The sequence below is a fragment of the Adiantum capillus-veneris genome, chromosome 13 (assembly GCF_014529385.1).
Source record: "Adiantum capillus-veneris isolate H3 chromosome 13, ASM1452938v2, whole genome shotgun sequence".
In the NCBI taxonomy this organism is placed as follows: Eukaryota; Viridiplantae; Streptophyta; class Polypodiopsida; order Polypodiales; family Pteridaceae; genus Adiantum; species Adiantum capillus-veneris.
The window spans coordinates 68039735-68045811 of record NC_140943.1 but is presented as its reverse complement, the minus strand read 5'-3'; the positions used below and the strand labels follow the sequence as shown (position 1 = coordinate 68045811).

The 6077-nt window shown below is 43.0% G+C and overlaps 1 pseudogene; it reads right to left on the bottom strand.

The window, feature by feature from the left end:
• Positions 1-488: 488 nt before the first annotated feature.
• LOC147444204 (cytochrome P450 77A1 pseudogene) lies at positions 489-2431 on the bottom strand (annotated as a pseudogene).
• Between the last annotated feature and the right edge of the window lie 3646 nt (positions 2432-6077).

Below are 6077 nucleotides of genomic sequence, written 5' to 3'. Positions count from 1 at the left end.
GAGCCAAAAGACCTAAAATAAAGTTTCCTATGTTCTAGCTATATTTAAATAGCCAAAAAAGTAGGATGTTTTCAAAAAAATCATTTTGGTGATTGATTGTTCTCTCACTAGAGTTGATGTTGCTTAATCTCAAAGGAGCCATGGACCTACAATACAATTAACCTAGTAATATCTAGAAGAAACTAAGAATTATGCAAATGGAATTGGTATAAGAGCAGAAGGTTGCTCTATGGAAGAGGAAGACATGGTACCCTTATAAAGACGAGAGAGTTAATGCAAGGAGTTACTTATCTACTTCCAAAAGCACAAGATAAGTATTACTTGGTCTCTTCTTGATTGGGTGTACATGAATGAAATCCTCTAGAACTCAACAACTTATGCTGCCTTTAAACAAACCTGTTGTAAGCACATGTCTCTAGAGTTGAAATTTGTGAAAATATTCTCTCGGAGCATCTACCTTCCATCATGATTTGCCCCAAATCCTTGCATTTTGATATAAGGATTTCTCAATCTCTTAATTATCTATATTGTTCCACATGATTGTTTGGATTCTAAGATCCATGAAAACCTCTATAAAGCTTGCGCAAATGAAAAGTACAAGCATTCGTGCTCGTAAGCTACATCGTGCGTCTTCGAGCATCACTCAATCATGTTAGAACCCATGACCCAGGTCACGGAGGTTGAATGCTTCAACCAAGTGAGCTAGCTCTTGTCAGCTAAATCTTTATATGGTCATCTTTATTAGAATACATTATTGATATGATATCTATCTATATATAGATAGATAGATAGATAGCTTCTAATACTTTATAACTTATTAGAGCATCCCATTAAGGGCAGGTAGCGAAGAGAGGGTGTCACATTAAAGCGTCCCCATCCTCTCTTTAACGAGAGCCTTCAATGGATTTTGCATTCGGACCGTAAAGCCAGCCCGCTCACTGAAATCCACAGCTGATGCTGCAGGCCAAACAGACCACTCAAACATTTGCACTAGGCGAGCCACAACGAGCTCCATATGCATGGGTGCCATGGTAAGACCCGGGCAAATGCGGCGGCCTGCCCCGAACGGCATCATGCTCATCTCCTTACTTCCTGTGATGTCTACATTTATTTCCAAAAACCTCTCCGGCCTAAACTTCAATGGCTCTTTCCAAATCTCTGGATCCTTGGCCATAAACACCACATGAAACATGACAATGGCATTCGGCGGGATGTCGTACCCTCCCACCGTGCAAAGCTCGGATGCATTGTGGGGCAATGTGAAATGCACTGGTGGATGGACTCTCAATGTCTCCCTAATAAAAGCTTGCAAGTATGGAAATTTCTGCAAGTCCTCCTCCTCCACAAGCTTATCCCCCATTACCTCATGAATTTGCTTATAAAGCGTTTGTTGGACACATGGATCATCGACAAGGCGAGCCATAGCCCATTCAAGCGTTGCTACCATTGTATCCGTACCCGCCGACATGAGCTCTGCACAGAGTGTGACAAGGTCATCAGTTGATAAGGGAATGCTAGCATCCACATTATTGAGCAGGGTTTCCAAGTAGCTTCCTGGGGCCAGCTGCCCCAACTTCTGCATTTCTTTATGTTTATCAATTAAGGCAGTGTAAACTTTGAGCTGTTTTGCACGCACTGTGTGCACCGTTTGCCTTCTCTTGCTGTCGAAGACGTGCAGAAATGGGTAGTAATCTGTGAGAGCGCCTCCTGCGGTGAGCAAGAGCACCTCATCAACCAGATTGCACACTTCCAAAAGGGTGTCTTTGGGCACTTGAAATCCAAAGCACATCCAATTGAGGAGTTGGACAAAGGAGTCTCTGACTTGGGCGTATACAGAAATCACTCCCCCATTGCCAAGAGCTTCGGCACGGATGTTAGACATCATGTCGTCGAGCACGCGACTGCGGATGGGCTTAAAGGTAGAGAGTTTGGGCGCTGCGAGCATCTCTTGGACGAAGTTGCGTCTTAGGGCACGCCAGAGAGGGCCATAGGCGGCAGAGTTGATGCTGCGGCAGTTGTTGGTGAAGATGGTGCGGGATGGAAAGGTGGGGCGAGAGGCAAAGAGCAAGCCCTTGCCAATTAGGGCTTCATGGGCGAGGGTGGCAGATGTGATGTAAATGATGGGAATGTTGCCCACATAAAGGGTGAAGATGGAACCAAGCTTGTTGCGCAGGCCTTGGAGCTTTGCGGTGCAGCGGATGCTGTCAAGATGGAGGACATTGCCTAGCAGAGGGAGGGAGGGGAAGGGGCTGGGGGGAAGCTTCAGCTTGGAGGGCTGCCGGCGAAAAAGAAGAAGTGTGAGAAGTAACGTGAGCAGGAAACCGCCTACAGCATTAAGCTGCGCTGCCCCAGATTCTCTCTCTGTAGTGATAACCCGCCATAGCTGCTGAAGAAGCTCCATCACCACGAGTAGCTGCTTGCTTCCATTCACAAAATACTAACTGGCGCTTTATACTAACAACGACGGTCGGTACCCAATTTGAAACTTGGAAGACGCCCTCGCTTTTCTAGCGCCCTCGCTTTTCTAAATGGTCAAGCCAAATGAGAGCACGTTCTTTGGCTTCCAGAAAGTGTCATTTCTTCTAGACAATTTCGTTCAAACTGAGTATTAGCTCAATTGATAGAGTAAATAACTCTAACTCCAAGACCTTGAGTACGAACCTCTCTCTTAGCTTGAGTGACTTGTAGCCCCTAGAAGCTTCTTCCTAAGTCTTTAAGAAGGGTTGACCTACCTTAGCCAAGTTGTAATCTCAATTTGTCGGTGTCTTTTTAATTAGAAAATAAAAAATCTCACTCTATTGTGTGCATTCTTGATATTTGTATACGACTCGGTGGATAACCTTCCGCTGTCTTCAATTAAATTTTTTTAAAAATCTCAGTCTATTGCTTGCATTCTTGTCATTTGTATAAGAATGGGTGGATAACCTTCCGTTGTCGAAGTTTATGTGGTTTGAGAGAGGAGTCAAGAAGACATCAAACCTTTGAGTGTGGCAATACAGAGAGAAGATGCATGACACGAGAATCTATCTTCAGAAATCAGATTGAATACTATATTTTTGAATCAAAAAGTAATTACAAATATTTGATGAAATAGGCATTAAGTGCACTCAATTGTGATGCACAACAGAGCTTAAAACCCATAAAGAGTGCAAGATCAATGTCTTCCATTAGTGAGTATCCCAAAACCCCATTTGAAGAACTAGAGAGAGAGTGAAAGAGAGAAAACCCAACCCTTCTTCCTGACTACGAAGAGAGAAACACACATGATCTTTGTCAGCTATTTTCAATCCCAAACCCAAGGAAATTAGCTCTAGACTTCACCTTTCTTCCCTTCTTCTTGTCTGTGTGTGTGTGTGTGTGTGTGTGTGTGTGTGTGTGTGTGTGTGAGAGAGAGAGAGAGAGAGAGAGAGAGAGAGATGTTGAGGGATGAAGAGACATTCCCTTTTTCTTCGAACTTCACCCTTCACCTTCCCGAGAGAAACAGAAATAGGTAGAGAGCGAAAGAGAAACGGAGTGTTCTCCCTCTACATTGTCCCCTTCCCCTCGAGAGAGAGTGTGTGGGGGCCCTTGATTCTCTTTTGTCACCCCACAAAAAAGAGCAATCAAAGAGTGAGGTTTTCCCTCTCTCAAACTTCTTCCCTTTGTTTTTCTTCTTTATCTCTCACAAGAACCTGTGAGAGAGAGCGTTAGCGCCGTCTTCCTCATTGCACAAATAGTGTATACTCAGCAAGCTTGCATAAAATTACTTCCCTTCGCTCTTTTTTTTGTCGTAGAAGCTAAGTGACACAACACCACCGCCTCCAATAGTGGTGCCACTTGTTTTTGCGACCAAAGAAGATATCTAAAATAGTATATATATTTCTTAGCCCAAGGTAGAAGCACTTTCCAATAATATAATCTATTGTAATCTATTATATAATCTAGCATGCCAAGTGGTTCATCCTACTCTTTCACCTTTAGAATGGAGAGTTGTTGGTCGTTAGAGAGAGAGAGAGAGAGAGAGAGAGAGAGAAGAGAAGAAGAAAATTTTAACGTCGTAGGAAACTATCCCAAGACACCTTAAAGATTTATGATCCGACGAGGAGAGTTGCACTCAATACTTGTTATTCAAGAGGGAAATGGCATAACCAATCTACCACACTGTGGGGGGGGGGGGGGGGGGGGGGGGGGGGGGGGGAGAGAGAGAGAGAGAGAGAGAGAGAGAGAGAGAGGGAGGAGGAGGAGGATGAGAGACCAATATTTCAATGAAAAATGCTTTCATGCAATATTGGCTAGAATACTTTAGTGCTTCCTTACCTTAGAATTCTTGTGCATTCCTGGAGCTTCCCGTTTGAAGAGGTAACTTTCCAACATAGTTCTTTGAAAATGAGCATCAATCTTTTATTGAAACACGAGTATACTTGTCTTGCACGACATGCTTCGGAAAGCCACACTATTGCCCAAGTTGTATGCAATGGGCAACATAATCATCATGTTCCATAGACATGGCTTTCATGCCCTGATCATCCCCTTTCACTATAGACCTTTCAAAACGTTTATCACGGCCCTTTACTATGTTTTGTAGAGAGAGAATCCAAAATGGGGTGGCCAAAGAACAGAGAGGGAGGTGGGAAGGCATTTTTTTGCAAATCAAATATTTCCATGTGTATTACCGCTTATATTACAACATCTTTACCACTAAAAGTATCGTATTACTAGACCTGCTTTGGCACTAAAATATTCAAACTTGGGTATTTCTTTCTATTTTTCTAATTTAATTATCTAAATCTTCATTGGACCTCTCTAAGGGTCAACCAATAGGCTTTAGGCACACCTTAAGGGCAACCTAGCTAGGGGCTTGACCTATGTCCCTTTTGCCTCTTTGAGCAAGGGGTGCCCTTTGGCAGAAGGAGGAGTCATTCAACCCCACCCCCTACTCTCATGGCTCTCCCCCTCCCTTGTAGGCATGAGTTTCGACTTTCAAGGCCCCAGCACCTTGGCCCTCTACATGCTTAATCACCTCAAGCTCTGTAGTCATCAAGCATGGGATAGGCAAGTGCATGGCCTCTCTCTCTCTCTCTCTCTCTCTCTCTCTCTCTCTCTCTCTCTCTCTCTCTCTCATGCCCCTAGCCTCAAGAGCTAACCCCCTCCTTGTAGGGATTGGATTTGACTTTTCAAGCACATGCCTAGCTTAAACATACACCTTGGCTTAAACATGCACCTTAGCTATCAAGCATCTCATGCACTTTAATCATCAAGCACCTCAAGCATAGGCCTAGCTTAACCTACGGTCTAAGGAATTTTAACACTAACCATTGGAGGTCTTTTAATGAAGCTAAGCCTAAGGTATTCCAAGCTCCATTATGCAAACATTGTTTTTTAGTAGACCAACTCCTTGTGAACCCTTACTTAGATGGAACCATCTCCTTTTGGCCCCATGTTGAGCTTGGCCTAAAAAATCATATCTATGTTCTAGCTCTTGTTTCCCTTTTATTTCCCCATATTAAATGATCAGGTTAGCATGAGAAAATCATTTGGGTAAAGCTAGATATTAGATTTTATAAAAGTACCTCTCCCTTGAAACCATAGTCGTCCTCGACTATGAGGTAGAGAAGATAAAGTCTTGATCATCAGTCCATTTTTCATAGTGGGTAGAGGATCCGTTTTAACCTATGACATCATTCCAAGATGGATGAGTAGTCCATTTGGTGCTTGGGAGACGTAGCTGCTGCAAGCATGTTTGCTCTTTAGTCCATATCATAATTCCAAAGTAGAGTGGCAACTTCTACTTGGTGTTTGAGAGATGTTGTCAACACAAACATGATACTAAGCACGCATAATACTTAAATTTGTGCACAATAAAAAGAGAATTAGTCTTATAAGACAAAAACATTGGTCATTCAAGATAAACATTTACATTTGCTTACTCTAATGTAGCATTGTAAGCATTGACAAGGTTCATACTATCCTTAAGCTGTATTCCTTGCACCCATCTAGCATCTTCAAAAGGATTACGGATAATCTTACCATGCCGTAGCACCTTGTCTTCATGTCAAAGGATAGCTTCGGGTTGTAGCACCTCTTCTTGATCTTTGATT